At 39.9% G+C, this 22777-nt stretch overlaps 1 protein-coding gene across 3 annotated transcripts in view; it reads left to right on the top strand.

The window, feature by feature from the left end:
* The first annotated feature begins 6435 nt into the window (after positions 1-6435).
* Positions 6436-22777, top strand: part of LOC120414378 (uncharacterized) — an 84473-nt gene continuing 68131 nt past the window's right edge. Inside the window, exons 1-2 of one of the 3 annotated variants that reach the window (XM_052711256.1) lie at positions 6436-6814; positions 9926-10316. The gene's annotated coding sequence lies outside the window, so the exon portion shown is untranslated. Of the gene's footprint in view, positions 6815-9822; positions 10317-22777 lie in introns of those variants that run through there. The other 2 variants (XM_039575549.2, XM_052711255.1) reach the window with 2 other exon arrangements.

Genomic DNA, 22777 nt, shown 5'->3' with positions numbered 1-22777 from the left:
CTCTAGTTGCCAGAACTTTAATATTTATAAGTTTTGCTAAAACACACAAATTTGTTTTTTACTTCTTTGTTTCAGGATGATGATTTACGTCTTTATTTCTGGAACAACTACAACCCAGTTTTTTATGCATACAAACTTCCAAATAATTTATTAAAACTTTAGATTTTTCAAGTCAGTTTATGTCAAGCTATTCGGAAATTATTAAGATCAAAAAACAAACATCATACGCCTCAAAACGCTCAACACCTAATCGATTGATGAACCCACTTGGACGCTTGAAACCCCAACAACGACGATCAACTGCTCAGGTTCTCCGAAACTGGTTGGCCTCGCACAACCTCCCATCATCCACCGCGACCTGTCCGCGGTCCGCTCTAAAGCAGGCTAGGTGTAACACCTATTCTAACTCTACCCCGTAGTGACTTGTACTAATCGCGGTTTCCCCGCAAATGGTTGGTCTCCGCTTGGTTTCGACGTTGGATATGGGTTGTTGAATCGATTAAGGCGCTAAGAGAGCTCGCCTTATTCGGGAAGTTGTTATTAAACTCATCCCTCAATTTGAGCGGTGCTTGTTAAATAATTCCGAGATTTTTTTGTTTTTTTTTCAGAATTGAAAGACAGGTTTTCCAAGCAGGTAAAAACAGAAAGAGAGTGAAAATAATTACCTTCACTTCCCGCGGTGGCGGCGTCTACTTTGAAGCAATGCAACAAATTGCTCTTTCCCACTTTCGGCCGGAAACTGGAAAACTGGTTCAGCTCGGCTGCTGGACTCGGCTGGCCTTGAAACTTCTGCCCAATTCACACCTGATGATGCTCGGCTTTGCTGATACTGGTCGAGTGTTGAACAAAGTAGGCACTGCTGCTGCGACTTTGACAGCTCATTTTTTCTTCTCCATCGTGTGTGTTCGCTTCCAGCACGTAGAAACACAGCTAGTTTTGGTCACTTCCTCGAAACCAAAAATCACCGGAAAACGTAGGAAAAGCCCTTTGCTGACGCACAAAATCTCACAAACTTTCTTCCGGAAAAAGAGGGACACAACAAACACAACACTCGAAAACGGCAATGGCTCCAGGCCAAAGGAAGAAAAAATATAAAGAGAGGTTACACGAAGTTCCGTACCTCCTCCGCACTGTCAGTTGGTCACTTCCAGTAGCTCTCGCGGCTGATCGGGGAAAAAACTGAATCGAACGAGACTGCGGCTGCACAACTACTGAGGAACGTGTGGCGAACAAAATACAGAAGAAAGATAGAAGAAGGCAAAGCCGAGAGAACGGAGAGTTTGACAGCGCGTCCGCTTTGTGCAACGGCACAGACACAAGTAAACAAGGCGGGTTTCGGTTCGAAAAGACAGACTTGTTGGGACAGGTTTTGCGGCGCGTCAAAAGTGTACGTGAAAGAGGAACGTCAGTTTGGTGGTGGCCTGCGGGAAAGTCGATCGGTGTGCAAGTTGGTTCTGTTAAATTGCATGCTTGTGGGGGAATTCGAGAAGTTGTAAACAATTTTCAATCGGCAGTTAGCAGTCATTGGCCATGAGTTTTGTAACAAAATCAGTAAATCAGGTAGTGAACAGAGGTGATCATGCGATTAACACCACAGTATTCCTCTGATTGGACGCAGTGGTATCAAGGCGCAGTCGTAATCATAAGCAGAGTTTCCTGATCTACCAAAAGGAACTTACCAATGTGAGTATATCATTTTATCATCAGTCAATTTTGTGAAAGTTTTTGTCAAATTAAAACGTTATGCCTGATGTTGACTTCAAAAGCAATCTGAATAAATTTGTCTCTTTTGACTGACTGAACTCAACCTGTTCCGTACCGGAAGCTGTTTAGAGTGTACCCGAGCAACCCTGAAGGGCGCGCCAACCAAAACAAACTGACAGGTGGAAAACGGCGCGTGCAACGACGATCGCTACTTTCACCCCAGCTGCCATTCTTGTGCCAACCTCCAGCCGAGGAAGAAGCTGCCGACGCGTTTCGGACACGTTCCACCGACGCGAACCTACGCGAATCCCAGAACCGGCTTCCGAGGAAGCACCCGTGACCGCGCTTTACTTTTGTACCGAGAAACCGTGGAGAAATATATTTAAATACCTGGTCCTCCGTTTGTTCGCCCATGTGACCGTGCTCGAAAGTTCCACCGCCGCAAAATACAGTCCACATTACTTCCTCTGTTCGGCTTTGACCGAACATATGGTCCTACCGACCCGGATTGGACTTTCGAGTGCGCGCCGCCCCGGAGACATCCGGAAGGAATGTTCCGTCTGTAGTGCGCAAGTGCGTTCCGCAACCTTCGGCTACGTGCCCCGTGGGGTCCCGGTAAAAAGTTCCAGCATAGTGCAAAAACGATTCCGATACCGAACCGAAGTATCGCAGAGTTTGCTGCTGCGAGCAGTGGTGAAAAACGCCGCAAAAGTGAACTGTCGATAAAGTGAAAAGTGACCCTAAAGAAGAACATTCCTGCTGCGGCAGAACAGTGCGAAAAGTGAAACAAACCCGTCGTTTGAGAAGCCAAGCATTCCTCCCGCGGAAATCACATTCCGCCGCCAACGCAGTGGGTGAGCTGCAGCGTTCCGCCTCGAATCTGCGGTCATCCGATTCCTCGTTCCACCATGTGGAAGGCAATGTTTACGATGAAGCTGGAGGATGCGTTTCATCTGCGAGAACACGCCAAGCAGAAGATCGCGAATCTCCGGGATGTTGTGCTCGATCTGAAGCATCCGACGATAGCGCAGCTGACAAAGCTGCGTCAAACCCTTTGGTCGTTGTACGACGAGTACGGCCGAGCCCACAGCTGTATCGTCGGCAATGTTCCGGATGACGACCTCGCCCAGCAAGAAGTGGAATACGACGCTTTCGACCAACTCTTCGATGCAGTCAGCGTACCATTGGAGGAGAAGTTCATTGCGCTGACAAACGCCAACCCGAAAACGAGTGCAATATACTACGTTGCACACCAGCAGAAGCTCTGGACGATGTCAACGCCAACGATCGACGAAAGCAACTACTGGGACACCCCAATGATGGCCTGTGAGTCCGCCCAACCGGAGCTCTCAGGACAAACCGCCAACTCGAACCTACGATCCAGGCCCGAAAACCTGGACACGGAAGTGATTTTGCGAAATCACTCTCCGTCGACGAGCTACCCGAGCTCACCACCCGAAACCCGGTCCAGGTCCCAAACCCTGGAAGCGGATACGGCTTTGCGAAGTCGTATGCCGCCGAAGATCGATCCAATCCGCCCATCCAAGCCCACATCCGCGAGCGATGTCTTGGACACCGAAGTGGTCATGCGTGACCAGCTTCAACCGGCAACCGATGCCGATCCGACGGACCTCCCAGTGTCCGCAATCTCCAGCGAAGTAACCGAAACCAGGACGACGGCATCTACACGACTGGTGCGCAAACTCCCAACAGTGTCCTGAACCACGAAGCCAACCCGATCGCAACCGACAACGGCCTCGAATCACAAGTCGAAACCGACGAGAGAAGGAAACTCGCAATGCCGACGGTGACAACGCTCGTCAACACTGACCGCTGCTCAGAGGACAGCGGATCTCGACCCGAAGCCGAGATGATGCCAACAGTGCTGCCAAGCTTTCCCAAACCCGACCTGTTCGACTCCCAACGTTCGCTCACGGACGGTGACACACGAACGAAAGAACGCGAGCCGCTGTCAGCGGTTAATCTCCGGAATGAAAAGACGATTTCCCTCAGTGTCGAGCACGGCAGCTCACTGATGATCATCCAGCGGGACGTTGTAACCCTCTGGACCAACGCGGAGCTCAATCCGCCGCTGCCAACCGCTGCGAATGCGCCCGATAAACGACGCCCAACGATAGCCTGTCCCAACGGTCCCAACCCGCCGCCCCACGGAAACCGGAAGAAGCACGCGGTCAACAAAACCGCAGCACCCAATCCACGAAAGACCGACGGCCTTTCTCCAAAGTTCCCGGACCAGTTACACGCAGTGCTTTGCCGAGGCGCACCACACGAACAACGACCCAGCAGCTCGACTTCTGGCGATCTGCGAGACACAGGAGCTCCGGAACCCAATCGCGTGAACGTGACACACCAACACCACGAAGAGAAACCTCCACAGATGCGAAAGTCCGAGACCAAGCAACTGACGAAGACGTGCGTGCGGTCTGAACGCAAAGGTGGCTCCAAGCACTCCCTCAAACGGCTTCAGCATCGAGTAGCACCGAAGAAGAGCACCCCAACAAGCGAAGCGCTCAACCATCGACCACTCCTGAATGAACCACCCGGCCTGCCGCAGAAACGGCGCACTATCGCCGCAGTTTTCTGGACCTGTCTGAAACAGAACCGAACAAACGGCAGTCTCTGCTGCTCTGAGTTGAAAGCCACCACTGTCAAGTCTAAAACGAAGCCCAAATCCCCACGAAGCAGATCACTATGGACAATTTCAAGCACCGCTGCTGCCGTACTTGTGAGTATGCTCCCATTTTTGCTTGCTTTTCGCCACAACATACACGCCAAGTACTGCGAGATCGGCCGTGGGCCGTGCGAACAGACCGTCGCTCCGAAGTCCATCGAGGTCAACCGACTCGTTGTGAGCAGCCACACAGTTCGCCAACTACGATTGCTTGATGGCCGGCAGCGGAGAACGATTCCGAGCCAGCCAACCGAAAGTGTTCCGTTGGAAAACGCAAGTAGGGGAAAGAAAAGCGTCCAACGAAACCAGCCTAACTGGAACGAACAAGCCTGCATGGTTTGTAGCGAGTCACCGCAGTGCGACCTGCCCGATCCCGGTTCCTTCAAGTCATCTTCCACAAAACACCCCAACCTGCCACAGCGCTTACAGCAGATTGCCTCTGGCCACGAAAAGAAGCCCCCTCAGAAGCAACTACATGCACGAAGTCCCAAAACCGTGCAACCGACGGGAAAAAGCAACCAGGCTGATCAACGAGGTTCCAAGTCCAAGTGTATCCACACCGGATCGCAACATCTAAAAGCACCGCAGAAAGTTTTTCAAACGAGCGAAGCGCTCGATTTTCTGCTGCACCTGTGCGAAGCGCCCGCTTCACCGCGGGGCCGACGGCACATTGCCACACTTTGCCGAATCCGCCAAAAGGGAATTCCAACGAAAACCCGTCGCTGCTGGTCCAATCTCCAAGACAACGTCAAGAACAGAACGAAGTCCTTTTTACTACGACGCAGAATCCCTGGAACGACTGCAACTGCAACTCAAGAGAATAGGATCCAGACCAACCAGCCGAACACGGGAACCCCAGTTAGGATGCTGCGAAGCGGCAACCGGCGCAACAAGCTCAATTCCAACCACGCACGAGAAGGACTCGCTCGCAAACCGACCGCTCAAGACATCGGTGAGCGAAAGTTGACGAGACATTCTGAGCCAGAGCACCGGAAGTGCTCCGTTGGCAAACGCAAGCTGATATTCGAGGTGTGTCCATCAGTCCGACAAGAGAGGAACCAAGCTGCACCGAGTCAACGCCAACCTGATCACCAAGATTTGTTGAACCAGAGGTTCAACGGAGGGGAGTATGTTCCGTACCGGAAGCTGTTTAGCGTGTACCCGAGCAACCCTGAAGGGCGCGCCAACCAAAACAAACTGACAGGTGGAAAACGGCGCGTGCAACGACGATCGCTACTTTCACCCCAGCTGCCATTCTTGTGCCAACCTCCAGCCGAGGAAGAAGCTGCCGACGCGTTTCGGACACGTTCCACCGACGCGAACCCACGCGAATCCCAGAACCGGCTTCCGAGGAAGCACCCGTGACCGCGCTTTACTTTTGTACCGAGAAACCGTGGAGAAATATATTTAAATACCTGGTCCTCCGTTTGTTCGCCCATGTGACCGTGCTCGAAAGTTCCACCGCCGCAAAATACAGTCCACATTACTTCCTCTGTTCGGCTTTGACCGAACACAACCTAAGCATCATCTTTTCTTGTCCGCAACAACATAATCTGATTAGAAAAGCTACCATGATAAATCCACAACATGACACTGACTCACAATTCTAAGATATATAGAATGTGAAACGATTCAAAGTTCTACTGACAATATATTTTGACTTGATATTAGGTATGTATTCCCTTTTTTAAGAACACTAAAAAGTATCAAAATGCAGAACAGTCGATCCAGGAAGAACAAAGTCGGCACTTCGAACATTCACGACCAATTTTTTTTTCTTGTTCAAAACGATGTAACCAAATGACTACTAGATTCCTACATCGGTGTTTGGGAAACGCAACATGTCACTTTCGTTAAAGGAAACAACACCACCCTATCCACAACATGTGCGCTGCTGTCAACACGCGCGTCGTCAGTGGAAGCGTCGCGACGCTCTTCCCACAAACACCAGCAAGTTTCTCTTTTTCTCTTGTAAAAAAAGTACCCCTAGAAACAGTTCGCTCCACGACGCCCCCGACAACTCGCGATATGCTCGTTTGTCTGTCAGTTTGCCATCTAGCTTTGACCGACGAAGAAGAGCGCTTCGGGAAAACTCCGCGGATCGACACACAAAGCATTTCACGACGACTCTTCTAGCCTCTAAGACAATAGAGTTGTAGTGTTACTATTTCTGTCTGTCCCAGAGTGTGTGTGTGTGTGTGTTCAACCACATATACTAAGGTTGCGTTCGTACTTCCACCACCTTTGCCTCTATAGTAAATAGTAATAGTATATTCAGGAAGAAGTACTCGAGCGAAAAACACATGCAAATCTAGTAGGCCTAAACAAGGTCAAAAGTGTGGTTTTTCTGTGAAGAAGTCCGTCTTGCTTCGTGTGTGAGTGCGCGCGTTTTCGTGAAGTTTCCTCCAGCCTACTAAGGTTTGCACGTTTTTAGTGAAATGTTAGAAAAGTCTTCAAAAAAAAAAGAACCCATTGTCCTTTCGACATGCAGATTAGCTCATCGCTAGAACCAGGAATAGCACATCCTTTTTAGTCCAAAAGCATAAGCTGTGTGTGTTGGTGAAAGTTCGTGCGTGTAGTGGTGTGACACTGGTGACAGTTCCCTAACAACTGCCATCACAATCGATCCGATTGTCTTGGCTTCTTTGTTTCGCAGGAAAGACTTCGTTCTACTTGCATGACTGCTAGCTCGCAAGAAAGGCCAGACCTGGTTTTAATTATTATTGCTGCATTACAAGTCAAGAAGTGACATTCGCGGTTCGAGTAGCGAGTTTGTTTGTGGTTGTATGGCATTAGGCTACTCGAGTGTGCAATCACACATGCACGCGTGACACGAGCGAGCGAGCGGAAGAGAGAGCGTTGTTGATGCTCCTAGCTCTCACTCTCTGGAGATATCTCGAGAGATTCTGGTTGTGGTTAAATTATGAATTGTTATTGTTATGCGGTTGAACACTGGGTTGTGAATCTGAAAATGTTTACTAGAATCTTTGTAAAAAATATATATTTTTTCAAACTTCATAATTAAGCAAAACAAAAAAAAAGTTCATATATTTCATAAGCTCAAAGGTTGCCTCTTTTGAATCTCCAAAATATCACAAAATAAAAAAAAACCTTTTGCGAAAAACAAGAAATTTAAAAATGGGTAAATCATATATTTTCCCCGTTGACGAATGATCCCCATTTAATTAATGTCACCCTTATGCAGTTGTCCTCAGCTATCTGAACCTATTTAGTCAATTTGCCCCAGAAACACAAATAAAAAATTAACTGAATATTTTAGATTTTATTTGAATTTCGATAAATAATTTTTTACGACTCATAAAATGCAGACTGGATAACTCGAAGGCCCTAAAAAAAATCACTTCGGATTATCCAATCACGATTTTTTTTCTTGTTTTTGATTGTTGAGCTTGAATGTGATTCCAAAAAAGGTCCAAAGTGCTTAAGAATTTTTAAATTTAAGATGGCGGCCAAAATGGCGGTGTTGAAATACTAAGAAAATGTATTTGGTATGCTAAAAGGCAATCAACAACTCAAATTTTACTAAAATGAGGTCACAGATCTCAAATTTGATGATTAAAATAAGAAAATAAATCAATAAGAAAAAAAAATTATTCGTTATTCGACTATCCATAATCCATCCATAAATGATGTAACATTCGAAAATATTCTTTTGTGTGTAATACATCAAGTCAAGTGGATCTGGAGGAAACCCAGTTTTTTCGTGAAATCTCAACACGCAGCTTTATGTGTGCGACTAACTTCAAATGTTTTTTTCTCGAACTTAAACCATGCGAACATGGGCAGTAAATTTCACCCCTCAAACCCACTCCTAATGACAGTATTTCTAAAAAAAATACAAATTCATAGCAATTAAATCATTGCTAATTGATTAAGATTTTGTTGCAGAGTTGCTGTTTTTTTTTAAATGTTTTAATGTTAAAAATTTAAAAGAACGATTTTCTTAATCATTATCTACATCAGAAAAGTACAAACTTTTTTTTTGTAAACAAATTTCCCAGCTAAGAGAAGAGAAGAGTTCGAGAAAAACGATTATTTTAACACTCGTAAATTTTTAAAGTTATTATGGCTTCTATAAAACTATTATCAAAGTTGTTTTCATCTTACAGCTAAACAAAACAAAATGATTGTTTGATTTTTTGTACAACGAATATTTATTTATATAGAAAAAAATGTAGAATATGATTTTAGCTAGGATTTTAGCATCCAATGGAAATGTCTACTTATTGGAAAAGTTAGCTTAATCTGTAATTTTTAAATTAAATATTTTCAAAACTTGATAAAGATTGTTTGTGTTTTAAATTTTAAAGTTTCGTCAAAAAAGGTCCATAAATTCCAAAATGAAAACAATTCAAAATGAAGAACGTTCGTGATTTCAATTAGTAATAAGTATTTAGTGTGGAGCTCTTCACGGTATAGCGGAAGCCAAGTTTTATAAATCGCAATGATTTTTATGTTGAAAGTTGTGTTCCAGCTTAAGAATTGGGTAGATTCAAAATATTCTATAAGTAAAAAATGCGTTTTCAGAAAAAAACATGGTTGCTCAAGTAAATTTTAATCATTTGTAAATAAGCCTAATTATATGCCGTATTCCAAAATGTTCTGCATTAATTTTACCTTTAATTAGTATAAACTTTCGAACAAAACATTTTAAATCAAAACTTTTCATTTTTGTTTCGTACCAGATGTCTTAATTTGCATGAAATTTTTTTTTTCTGTAAAAGCAATTTTCGCCTGTAGAATATTAAGAATTTTAAATTTCTACTTATAAATCTCCCATGGGTCATCTCGACATAAAATATTTTGCTACCACCATTCCGTGGCAGATGAATTTTTAAAATAAAATCGTGTGATTTTTAAAATAAAATCGAATTTAATTATATTTAATTAAATCGAATGCCCATTATCTTTAGGAAAATGTAACGTTTTGTTAAACATTCAGGAAAATGAGCGAATACTAATTTAGAATACATTCGACTTTTCAGCAAATAACGAAATTAATCTAAACATATTTAACTTAAAAACATATGATATGATTTTTCAAACCTTTTGTTCAATAATTAGTTAAACAAATTGTTGCCATATTGACTCTGATTTGCTCTTTTGAAACTGAATTTAGTACCAAAGTATTAAATTCCCTGAAGATATTTTGCAGTGCGTATCTTTAGATAAGTTTTATCAAAACTAAACCAGATACCAGTCCAGTGTACAACCATTGTATTAGATTTCCAACCCACACCAGGAAAAACGATTTTCCTCTCTCGCTCAGCATCACGCAATCACCAGCTCATGAGAAAAGAGTGCAAAACACACATGATTTTGAGCGCAATTCTGAGCACGAGAGAGTGAGAGCAACCTCGGCGGTCGACGTCAAGTCGAGCACGGTCCGTCACCGCCGAGCACAGTGCCAGTGTGTGTGAGTGCCTCAGTGCGTGAAGAACAAAATATCAACTGTTTTACTCCCCGTTTGCTTCGATTCAATACTACAGCTTTTAGCCAATACTACAGCCAGCTTAGCGAAAAAATTAGAAAAGCAAAAAAAAAGTGTTCGAAAAAGTGAAACCAAAGGCAAAATTCTGTTTTCCAATTTTGTTGTATTTCCTCGGGAAAAAGTGCTCTGTGAAAGTCAAACAAAAGTGATTTCCAAAACCATCGGGATTTGATCTAATCAATTTGCGGTGTTAAAGAAAAGATAAAAAAAAGCAAGTGCGTAAAGTTTTCCGGGGAATCACCAGCCCGGCGAAACGTGTGCCAGACCAAAAAGTCAGCGGCAGCAGCAGCCCGGACAAGGAGGGCTCCGGCGGCGCAAGGAAACGTGCTTTTTTATCATCACGCCAGGAGCAGCCAGGATGTGCGGATTCGGAGTTTTCTAGCATTGCCCAACTGTGATACAGTTTATGTGAGTATTGAATTTTGTATTGGTTGTTGTTGTTGTTGTTTGTGCAGAGCATGGCTCTTAATTAGCATAATTATTTTTGGGTTGTTGCCAGGGCAAGTTCGTTCGTCTTTGGCATATAAATGATTGGAAACGGTTTCATTTGGAGGTTGATTGGGTGAAATAATAAAAAAAAAATCATCACATTAAATAACCAATATTATCTCAACTTGAATCTCTCATAATTTCGCTGCCGGCCGGCACTTAAGGAAATAATTTGTTTTGAATGCATAGGTATCTTTTCCATTTTTTTTTAGGAGCGTTTGGTACGGTATGTCCACGCATCCTCCCTCCCCTGTAGATTCTCTGAAATGTGATCCGTTCACAGAATCCTCTCTGCGGTAAAGACAACGTAGTAGGGCTGGCCGCTTTAATTTTTGTAATACATTTTTGGGTGTGCTGCAATTATTAATATTGACAAGAAAAGTGCTTGCGGCGTAGATTAGATTAGATTAGGTATTTTTTCCATTTTATAGTATCACGCCTATAGCAATTTATGATACTTTGCTACAAATTTGAAATTTTGTAAAATTTTCATATTTTTTTTGTTTGTTTTTTTTTTTTGTGAATTTATATGCGCCTCCATTAGTGTGTGAAAAACACACATTTTTAACACCTTTATTTTTAACGATAGAATATTTTTTTCCATCTCATATAAAAAATACGCAAAAATCGATGCTGTCGTGCTATCTTGTCGCACGTAGCTTTTTGACGTTTACATGTTTGATCTTGAAAACAGCATGCAATGTAGACAATAACAAACACGTTTTGTTTGGATAACCATTCTATGCATTGTCACGTAGTGTGGTTGAATTTGGTTGAGTCCCAAGTCAAAATTACATATTTTTACGATAGTCGGGCATATACAAAAAATGACGCCCTGCTCCAAAAGCAAAAATTAGTTTTTTAGGTTATTTTAAGCATCTGTGCAAATTTTTAGCAAAATTTGTTGAGATTAATCCATTGATACCCGAGCGTAAAACTCGTGAAAAAAATGTTTTTCATACAAACATGACTTTTTTAAATCGCTAATATCTTTTCAGGATCGAGTTTTACAGCTTTGGTGTGTTCTACAAAGTTGTAAAGCATTAAATTTTTAATATGAATCTCACGTTTGGGAATATTTGGATGGAAGTAGCGCACCGTACAGACCAAACTGTAAGAAAATTGGGTTTTCCATACATTATTTCGATTTTTCCATACAAACTTCACCTTCGAGTATCAATGGGTAAATGTTGACCGATTTTGCTCATATTTGGCCCAGAGTCCTAAAATAGCCCAAGAAACAATATTCAGCTTGTGGAGCGAGGATTTGAGGAAAAGTCCCATATTCTGGGCACCCTAATGTAAATGTGTCAAACGCGTTCTGACCCGAAATCCCTTTGGCCAGTTGTCGCACTTACATAAATTTTCAGGGTGTGTCAAGATAGCACGACATCATTGAAACTTCTTTCGCACAACAATTCACGGAGATTTTTTTCGGTTTTTATTGAATATCTCAAAATTGGATTTGAGTCTTGGGGATCTGTGAAGGTCAAAAGGTGAGGCATTGAGAGCTGCACAAAATTACGTTCTTAACTCAATCTGGCCCAAAATCGACGTGCGACAAGATAGTACAACAGCGATGGTAAATGGATTTTTTTTTAAATTAAGTTTTTAAAGCTTCGGCATCTTCAGAGGTGTTGTTGCAAATGGGAAGGGGCAACTTCTAGCTTAGTTGAAAATTAGGGTGATTTTAAAAAAATTACTTTCCAGGAATATTTTTGGGATGTTTGTAAGGCATGCCAATCCAAGCAACTTTGTCGAAGACATCAAATTTTTTACGCTAATAAACTCAACTGGAAAGCTTTTTTATTTTATTTTGCCTAGTTACAATGTTATGAGATTGCAAAAAAATCCAATTAAAAACAATGACCACAATGTTAAATGATAAATGCTTTTACAAGCATTTAATATAACAGCCAAAATGCGTAAAAGATTAAGACCAGGCAGGACGATATATTTTTGATTACTTAAGGAAGTTCAAGTAAAACTATTCAATTTCAAGGATCTCTTGTCAAAACACTGGTTTAACATAAAAAGGTAGAGGGATGATGTCAATTTATCATAGAATTCAAATCATGTTTTCGTTCTATTAAAAAAAAAACATTTAACAGAAGTCACTTATAAACCTGAAAACCATGGCGAAAAAACATTACAAAATCATTTAAAAACTACTTTGTATTGTTTAAGAGGTGCCCGAAAATGCAAACATAGTTTAAAAACTGGCTCTTTATATGTGAAAATATTGAGTTGTTTGATGTAAAACAAACACGAGAAACTAAAACTAAAAAGCTCAACCATTTTGTTCAAGAGCTGCAACCAGTATAACCTGGCTTAGAAAAGTTATTTGTTATGGAAAAAAATTCTGATTGATTTTATTTGATTCAACATAATGTGTCAAACCATACACTCTCAAACAGATCACAGAGGCAAGTTTAAAAAAAATTAAGATTGTGGAGTATGGATTCATTTTACTAACTGTTCAGAAACTTTGATGAAAAAAATCTTCTCAACAAAAAATATCAGAGATCATTTTTTTGATTTATTACACGATTTGAGCTAATCAAATTAGAAAAAATATACATTTTCTTGTACTTGCATGAATTATTCGATCTTTATACTTATTTTAACCATTGGAGTTGCTGTCCTATTCAACTTTGATGCAAAATATGATTCAGAACTAAGATTAGAACAATTTGCAATAAATTTAAATTTTCCAGGAATTCCCGGGATTTCCCTGGAAATTGGTACAAAATTTCCCGTTTCCCGAGAAATTTGTAACCCCGGGAAATTGGACGCTCTAGTCTGTTTGCTCAGCATTATTTATACAATGTGAATCGAACGAGTGCTAATAATCTCAAAACTATTTTGATTGATGAACAATTTATCGGAAATGAACAGCGGTCCAAACAGTTTCGAACATGATCAATGCACCACCCACAGAGGCTGTGGGCTGCAATCGAAAGGAAAACTGCATCCATCTCATCAAAATGCAATTTATCACAATATCAATCAATCGCACCGGACAGATATACAGTCACATGGTTGTGTTTGTGTTTGAGTTGTTTTAAAATAAGTAAAAAAAGGCACTCGGATTGCATAAATAGTTACGTTCGTGGGGTCAAGTAGCATATTTTGCACAAAACTATTCTTTTTTCCTTTATTTGAATACAAATTGAAATTGGACAATGTCAAAACTAGGATTTCTGTAAGCAAATAGTCTGAACATGAAAAAAGTTAGCAAATTACCCACATTAAAAACTCAACTGCACAGCTGTTTTTGGCCTGTTCAGCACACACTGCTGCTGTGTTTGTGTGTTGGTTTGTTTGTTTGGTGTTTCGCGGGTGCTTCGCCGAAACAAAAACAAAACCAGCAACAACTCACAAAACGGAAAACAAGTTTGCTCTACAAGAAAACGCGTCCGCCGCGTGAAGGTCGCGAACCGAACGGACCATCTGATCGTATGATTTCGTTTTTGCCGAGAATGTATGTGTGTGTTTGCGTGTGGGCAGTGCATTTTTGATGAACTTTTGAAGCATCGATGGAAGTGTTGGTATCGTAAAAGTGTGTAATAAGAATTGATTGAGTTTTGTCTTGATGTATTTTTGTTTTGGTTTTATTCCGTAGACACAGCTGAGCTCGAAGAAATATGAAACAGACAAAGCCAATGAACTGACTTTTACCCTCTACTGGTTTGGCTTTATGAATTAAGGGAAATATACCTATTTTTGTCAGTTACCTATCTTTGGCTTATGATGAGTTTGTTGCTAGATTAAAGCTCCAAAAAACTATTTTGGACATAATGCAAATTACTGACCAACAAGATCAAACTTAATGCATTTTCATCAAAATGTTCGTTTTACAGCGCCATTTCTCTACACTTTACACATTCAACAAAATGAGAGCTCAACCGTTTTACGAAATTCGCCAGAATCGTTTACGTTTTCATAACACTGTCGATATAAAATTGCTTCCAGCTACCGACAATATTTTAACTTGCACATGCTTTAGTTTTTCTCGTGTAAAATAATCCCAAAACATGTAATTAATTAGCAAGCGCTGTCAAAAAAACAAACGCCCTGAGTCACTTGACATTTATACCTATTCTCGTCTAAGGCTGACGAAAAATGAGCGAGGAGCAAAGGCAAATAAATAACAAAGGCCGGCCACCAACACTACCAGCAATGTGTGTAAGAGAGATTGGCTTCCTGAAAATAAAAATAAATCGAAAAAATGGCCAGTCGAGGGTTAACATTCTTCAGAAATCTACCACTTATCTACTGCCCCTACCCTAAACTGTATTTTTCCTAGAAACAATCGTATGTCTTTCTTTCTTCTTTCTATCCAGCAAAGATTTAGGATGTCAAACTTGTCTGGTTTTCAATCGTTGTGTAGACGTTATCAATTTCTCCAAGTGTCAAAGAAATGCACTCTTAAAAATTTCTATGAAATTAAAATTTGTCAGTTATCGTTGAGTTTTAAAACAATAGTAAAGTTGTTAATTCTTGAATAAAAATCAAGAGGTCAGATTTAAAATCAATTTCTCAGCTGTGTACCACATCTTTATTCAAGATGTGATGTTTTATTTATCACGCAATCGTTTGACCACTTTTACTCGGAAGACCCCGGACAGGAAAAGAGCTGAAGAGGTTCTCTCTATGAGGCACACCACGAACGTACGAATATGTTATACTATACTGCACCAAAACATTTTGGGATGAATTCTCATCACGCTCAACAACCCGCCGAGGCGCCATCTGTTTTGCTCAAGACGGGAGGCACTTTTCGAGGGAGAATTTGTGCTTTTATCACTTTACCGGGAAGTTCATTTCGTGAGATTGTCATTTTGAGATTAATGCTTCGTGGAAGGTTTAATCCGCTTTTGTCTAACCTACTTGTTTTTGGTTTGAATTAATTTTAACCAAACATCAAAGTGAAGTTCATGCTGTCATGAATAAATTGAAATAGAATTACACAATTTTAACAGATATTCTGAAATGTCGTGCCTTTGAGACAAAAATATCTTTTTATACTTTCCTAAATTATATTGTTGATAATTTCGCACACTTTTCTCCTACGCTACTTCATCTTTCATGCAAGCTCAAAAAAGATTCTTCACTGAAAGCATGAAGAGATATAAAACTACGATGGCGCCAAAAATCTCGCGCGTCCTGCTGGCGGCAAATTCCTTCACTATTTCAAAGCAAAATATCTCTATAACAATAGCTATCCGGTCTGGCCTATCTCCCGGCTCCAGCTTCAGCTGGAGCAAGATTTGGCTCCCCCTTCCGAAAAAGGGGTCAACATTGTGCGCTATAGTAACACTGTTTAGTTTGTGGTGGTGTGTCATCATATTTGTGGCAACACTGCTCGGTGGTGTATCCTTGAACTCGTGGGACAGCAATTTACATGGTGGAATGAGGAAAAAATGAGCAAGGATAAAAATAATTATTTTGTGGGAGTGTATTTAGGCAAAAACAGCATTAAATACTTTCAAATTGAGTTAATTTCTTCTCTAAAAATAAAGAAAAAAATGTAAGAAAGAGATTAAATTTTACTATGTTATGAAGTCAAATTGTGCCAAATGTCACCCTATTGTTCAAAATAGTTTCAATGGTCAAAAACATCAGAGTGGTGGTGTGAAATTAAATTTCGTGGAAACACAAATAAAACTGGAAATTAAAATGAGTACCTTCCCTCTATCATTTGGTGATGTCATCTTTCTAGATCCTCGTAACAAAAAAGTAGAGCATATCGACCTCCAGCCTTGCTCAGCATTCTCAGCATTGACTCAGCTCTTAAATGGGATACATTGACGATATGTTTAATATCATGCAGATATTACGTATTTTTGTGAATTTTTCGTCACAGTTAATTTACAAAAAAACGTTACTTAATCCACCCTTAGGTGGTTGGTGCCTTCCTCACATTCAGAGGGTAATGCTATCCAAAATAGATACAAAAGGGCGGACCTTTCAGTGTTTTATCATCTTGACCATTCATACCATCAGATTGGGTATCAGATCTTCATAATTCAGGGCACTTATGTGCTTATAACTTTTGATAGGGTTGTCAGATCTTCAATCTTTTGAACTCGTTGGAAAGGTCTTTTGATCACCTATCCATCGACAGGTCGCATGATAGATCCGGACAACGTTTTCATCGAAATATATGAGATCCGGCCTCTAAAAAGTTCATAAATAACACTTAAGTGCTTATAACTTTTGATAGGGTTGTCAGATCTTCAATCTTTTTAACTCGTTGGAAACGTCTTTTGATCTCTTATCCATCGACAGATTGCATGATAGATCCGGACAATGTTTTCATCGAAATATATGAGATCAGGTCTCTAAAAAGTTCATAAATAACACTTAAGTGCGCATAACTTTTGATAGGGTTGTCAGATCTTTAATCTTTCTAACTCGTTGGATAGGTCTTTTGACTACCTTTCTAAAAATGTATAACATGACGGGGTTTCTTACAAAAACCACCCTTTTTACAATCTTCCGGACATTTGTTAGAATCGTTTTTTTAGCATAACTTTTGAAGTACTTAACTAAACTTTATAATTTTCAATAGCGACTTATGGGACCCCAAGACGGATTGAATGAGACCAATACGGTCCAAATCGGTTCAGCCAGTGCCGAGATAATCCAGTGCAAATTTTGTTGATCAACATCCCACCACACACACAGACATTTGCTCAGAATGTGATCCTGAGTCGATAAGTATACATGAAGGTGGGTCTAAGAGGTCAAATTAAGAATTTCGTTTTTCGAGTGTTTTTATAGCCTTTCCTCAGTAAGGTGAGGAAGGCAAAAATCAACATTTTGGGCAGAGTAATTTATGTACTTTTTCTTAGAATTTGATGTATGAAATTACCAAAGTGTTTTTCTATAAGTTGGTAAACGAAATTAATATGAAGCTAATAACAGATATTTATACAGCCATTCCACGTCAAACAGGATGTCTCCAAATCAAAAGTGCTCCGATTTGGCTCAAATTTGGAGTGGGGGTTCTTTGGCCAAAATAATTAGAGCCATATTTTTTTGTTTGGCGATTACGGTGGTCCTATCCGAAATAGGGTGGTCCATAAAATTGCGTTTTTCGTCGATTTTCGCAAAAACCACATTTTTCAAAAAATCATATCTCCGGAACGGCTGAACCAATTTTGGAGCGCCACAATTCAAAAGAAAGGTTATTAGTTGGGCTTTTTAGGAAAAACATGTTCTGAATCAGGTCAAAAAAAAACTAGCTGAATATTTGAAAAGGTCCTAAGAAACTTTCATTTGTCGATTTCAAGGTCTCGGGACCAAAGAGCTTATGTCTAAAAATATTTGACTCTGATTCCTTGTAATATTTTACATAACATATCAAACAATTGCGAATATCCAAAAACACGTTTCGGAGATATGATTTTTAAAATATAAAAACTGGATTTTTCGACGCCCCGCACGCAAAACCGGGAAAATGACGAAATTGGGTAAAAATAAACTTTTTTACTAAAACTGCGATAACTTGAATATTTCAGCGATGACCCATACATGTCTGGGTACCAACATTTTTGTAATTGAAAGACGCAACTTTTGGTACCCAGACATGTATAGGTCATCGCTGAAATTTTCAAGTTACGGCAGTTTTAGTAAAAAAAGTTAATTTTTACCCAATTTCGTCATTTTCCCGTTTTTGCGTGCGGTGCGTTGAAAAACCCAGTTTTTATATTTTAAAAATCATATCTCCGAAACGTGTTAATGGATATTCGCAATTGTTTGATATGTTTTGTAAAATATTACAAGGAATCAGGTAAAAATATTTTCAGACATGGACTCTTTGGTCCCGAGACCTTGAAATCGGCAAATGAAATTTTCATAGCCAAAATTGTATGGAGACTTGTATGGGGGAACCAATGACACAAAATAGCTTCTTTGGTCATAGGGAAGGCCCCCACAAAGTTTGAGCCAAATCAAAAAATGCAAAAAATAAAAATGGTTGAAATCGGCCGATTTCGTAGAGAATTGCTCACTTATAGTAAGGTTCTTTTGATAATCGTTAAATGATTTATTGGTATTCATACTATTCATAAGCTAAACGACATGCGACACCTAGTGGTGAGTAGCATAACAGAGCAAAGTATGTCGATTGAAAGTTTTGCCCTTTGAGGTTATGTATGCGAATTCTGTTTTGTTGAAGTCCAGCGTTCAAAACAACTTTTGAGCAAAAATTCGAGCTGATTCTTTGTTAACTTTTGATGCTCTATCATTTTACACGATATTATTTTTTCAAAATATTTTTTATTGCGTTAATTTATAGAGGGCAAAAAGTTTACACTCGTACTACTTAATTTTTTTCTCAAAAGTTGTTCTAAGAGCTGTAAATTCAATTTTAATTTTGTATTCCTATATACTGCCGCTCGAAGCTAGTCAGTCCCATATGTAATTTCATCAATTTTGAGGTATTTATGCAGTTTGGTTCGAAATCATGTAAACTATCAGAAAAACAAATAAAATTTAATGCTTCGTTCTAGAAAACCGTAGAAAATTAAATTTTTAACACGTAGTTTTATGGGCGGGACATACTTGACTTGCGTTTTTCTCGGCTTGCTGTTTTTACATAAGGGACGGACTCGACTCGAAAATTTGAATCGCCATTCTTCGATGCTTTGCGCCATCTGCCGGAATTATGGAACTTTTAATCGCGAATTGCCGTTCAAGAGCCAAACGACATGCGACACCTAGTGTTGAGTAGCAGAACAGAGCGAAGAATGTCGATTGAAATTTCCGCCCTTTGAGGTTATGTATGCAAATTCTGTTTTGTTAAATTCCAGCGTTCAAAACAACTTTTGAGCAAAAATTCGAGCTGATACTTTGTTAAGTTTTGATGCTCTATCATTTTAAACAATATATTTTTTCAAATTTTTTTTTTTCAAAAAAATTGTTATTGCGTTAATTTATACACCCAAAACTGGCAGCGCTATTCCGAGAGAATGATGGTCTCGAGTCGAGAGAATAGTGGTACCATTCACGGACGCAGAGAACACAGCTCGAGATGGGCGATAGAACTATTCTCTCGAGGTTCATTTGCAAAAAAAGTTCTTCCGTCAAACAAAAAACTAAAAGTGTCGACAACGGGAATCGAACCAGAGACCTTTGACAAACCAATCCAATGACATAGCTGACTCGGCCACCACAGCTTGGTGACCAAGGAGAAGTCAGAAGTCGATGTATGACACTTGTTGGAGATTTATTGATTCAACTAACGAATGAACTCATTTGTTATGATGGTGTGAGTTGGTACCATTATTCTATCGATTTTGGCACTGAGCCCTCAATAAATTTTGAGAGAACGATTATCTCGACTCTGAATTTTGGGTGTAGAGGGCAAAAAGTTTATACTCGTACCACTTGAATTTTTTTCTCAAAAGTTGTTCTAAGAGCTGTAAATTCAATTTTAAGTTTGCATTCCTATGAAACCGAACAGCGAAAATTTGAATCGTCATTCTTCGATGCTTTGCGCCATCTGTCGGAATTTTTGAGCTTTAAATCGCGAATATATTCAAGTAGTACGAGTTCAAACTTTTTGCCCTCTATAAATTAACGCAATAAAAAAAAAAATGGAAAAAAAATAATTTTGAAAAAATAATATTGTTTAAAATGATAGAGCATCAAAAGTTAACAAAGTATCAGTTCGAATTTTTGCTCAAAAGTTGTTTTGAACGCTGGAATTTAACAAAACAGAATTCGCATACATAACCTCAAAGGGCGGAAATTTCAATCGACATTCTTCGCTCTGTTCTGCTACTCAACACTAGGTGTCGCATGTCGTTTGGCTCTTGAACGGCAATTGGGTTTTGATGAAAGGCTTACGCTTTTCTTTCGCAGATGGCACCATTGGTACGTTAGTCTTGCTGCAAATCTTTTGGAATATTAATAAAATATACATTAGAATAACCCAAAATCAAATCCAATTTTATGAAAAGATAAAGCAAAGATCTCTTAAAGAGCGGCATAGTAAAAACAATCCCAGACACATCCCTTATCAGAAAGTCTAATCTGAGTCAAGACACTCAACTTTTTTAATTTTTGAAACTTGCATGCAAGTATAAACAAGTTAAACGGCGCCATCTAGTGTAGACTGGCGATACCATTTTTCTTTTAATATCTAATTTTCTAGTTTTTCTATTATTTGCGTGGTGTTGCGTGGTTATCTCCACCGCAACACGCTTGTCATCCCAGCCATGCTAAGCCATGTGTGCAAAAATGACACTAGGAAAAACAAACTGGTTGTGGTTTAACCCTCGTTAGCTGGTGATAACTGGGACATAAACTTTGAAAAATATTTGCAACGGCCCTATATTTTTTTTCTAAATTGATGCATTTGTTCAAAATAACATTTCTGAACAATCAAATTTCGAATGTTTTTTTTTTTTTCATGACACTATTTAATTAACGTCAAACATTTAAAACTTTACAAAACAACATCAGCGACACCCAAAAGCTCAGAGCTTTCAAGTGTCACTGCATCAGGATTAGAAGGAGCTTTGCTGAGCTCATTTTTCTTTCACCTTTTTTGCTGTTCAATTTCATCCATTCAGAACATTCGCAGCATCATGCTTACCGTGAAGGGGGAAAAAACACCGTAACAATAGCATTTTTTCAGGGTGATGGTTTTTGTGGTGGTGTGCTGGTTTGGTTCTAGAAAGAAAATAACGAGCATTGCACCGTAAATTTACACGAAATTTGGTGAGAGCTTCATTAATGCAAATTTTATGAAATTTGAATCTTCACACACTTAATTATATTATATATTTTTTTAAATATCATAAACTATAAAAAAGTAATTGAAAAATCTAGATCATGTGAAAAAGCGTATGATTGTTTAAAAAACGCAAACAATTGCATGTAAAATTACGTTATTTTTGCTGTGATCTTTCGTGTTGCTAATTCAATTCCGGCTTGTTTTTTCCCTCCAAAGGTTGCCGGCTTTCCGATTTGTGAGTGTTCTTTTTCGGTCGATTTTCCTTTCTCGGCGGTCTGTGTTTTGTTGATTTTGACAAATGAGCTTCGCCAAGAAATGCCACCACAATTCACTTACGGTCCCTGTTCCCAATTGCCATGGCAATAAAACATTTGCTAAACTTTGTTTTCTTGAAATGAAAGGAAACAAAGTTCCACGAAAAGAACAATTTCATTTGAGCAGCAAAGTTTGCGGCTGAAAAGCTTATCAAGTTTTCAACTTCTTACAAAGAGAATCTTTACTGCGGAAAATATGCCCTTTTGAAAAGTTTTTCCCTCTTTGGCGCAAACAATTTGATGATGTTTTGCTTTATTTCCCTCCTGTGGGCAATGAACTTGGCGGGCTTCGGCCGGGCTCCGGCAGTGTGAATGATGTACGTACATCATCAGAAGAATGGTTAATGGTTGTGGGTGACGAATTGGGTGGAACGTAACGACACGTGGACCGGTGGACTCTGTCACGTGCGTAAAGTTTTCCTGATAAAGGTCGAATTGGGAGAAAGTTTTATTTTTCTCCGAATCGAACGTGAAAAATTGCTTTTCCGATAAACATGATGGCGAAAGCAGTCAATTGGTCATGTGACGAAATCAACTTTCTCAATTTGTTGCAAAACGTGTCTTGCGCGATTTTAACGTGAACTTGCATACAACTCGATTCAGGTTTAATGACGACATCTAGTGGAGAGTAGGGTGAAGTTACTTTTTTCACTGAAATAAAACTGATTTACATCTAACAGATTTTATATTCACAAACAAAAATGTCGATTTCCTTTCCAAGTAAGTGAGCAATTTTCCCACTTTACAGCGTGACAAATGATCAACATTGAATCGCTTTCCAGCCATAATTGCTAGCAATTTGCTCGCTGAATTTTTCATCATCCCGGGCCAGGCCAGCCAGCGATTCCTCACAGTTAGCCTAAGCCTTAGTCCATGGCTCATGACAAAAGGACATTATCACTTTGTCGCGACGAGGAATTTTCCACCCTCCCCCTCCTCAAAAGTCCCTCCTTTAAATGCTGTGTAAACACACTCTAGCAGGGAGAGCTTGTGCAGAGCTTTTGAGAGTGTCTTTTATGTTTCAGCGCGTCTCGACGACGTCTAGCATTTGCCTTGCCAAGATTATAGTTTTATTAAAATAAGACACAATTTGAAGCACTCGTGTACTTTTCCCTTAAGGCAAGGGTCAGCAGCGCAAAGGACTAGACGCCACTGACTGCAAGTGAAATGAGGCGAAATTTATGTGATTTGTCTCGGACAAGAAATAAAATGCAGCAAGTAACACCAGTGATAGAGTTTCTTTTTATCGCTGGTGGAGAAAGTAAACAAGGTGGAAATATGTACAAGATGGTGGAGATAAAAATCGAGATAAT

Source organism: Culex pipiens, chromosome 3, assembly GCF_016801865.2.
Source record: "Culex pipiens pallens isolate TS chromosome 3, TS_CPP_V2, whole genome shotgun sequence".
Taxonomy (NCBI): Eukaryota; Metazoa; Arthropoda; class Insecta; order Diptera; family Culicidae; genus Culex; species Culex pipiens.
The sequence above is the reverse complement of the archived record's forward strand: the minus strand, read 5'-3'. Positions and strand labels throughout refer to the sequence as shown.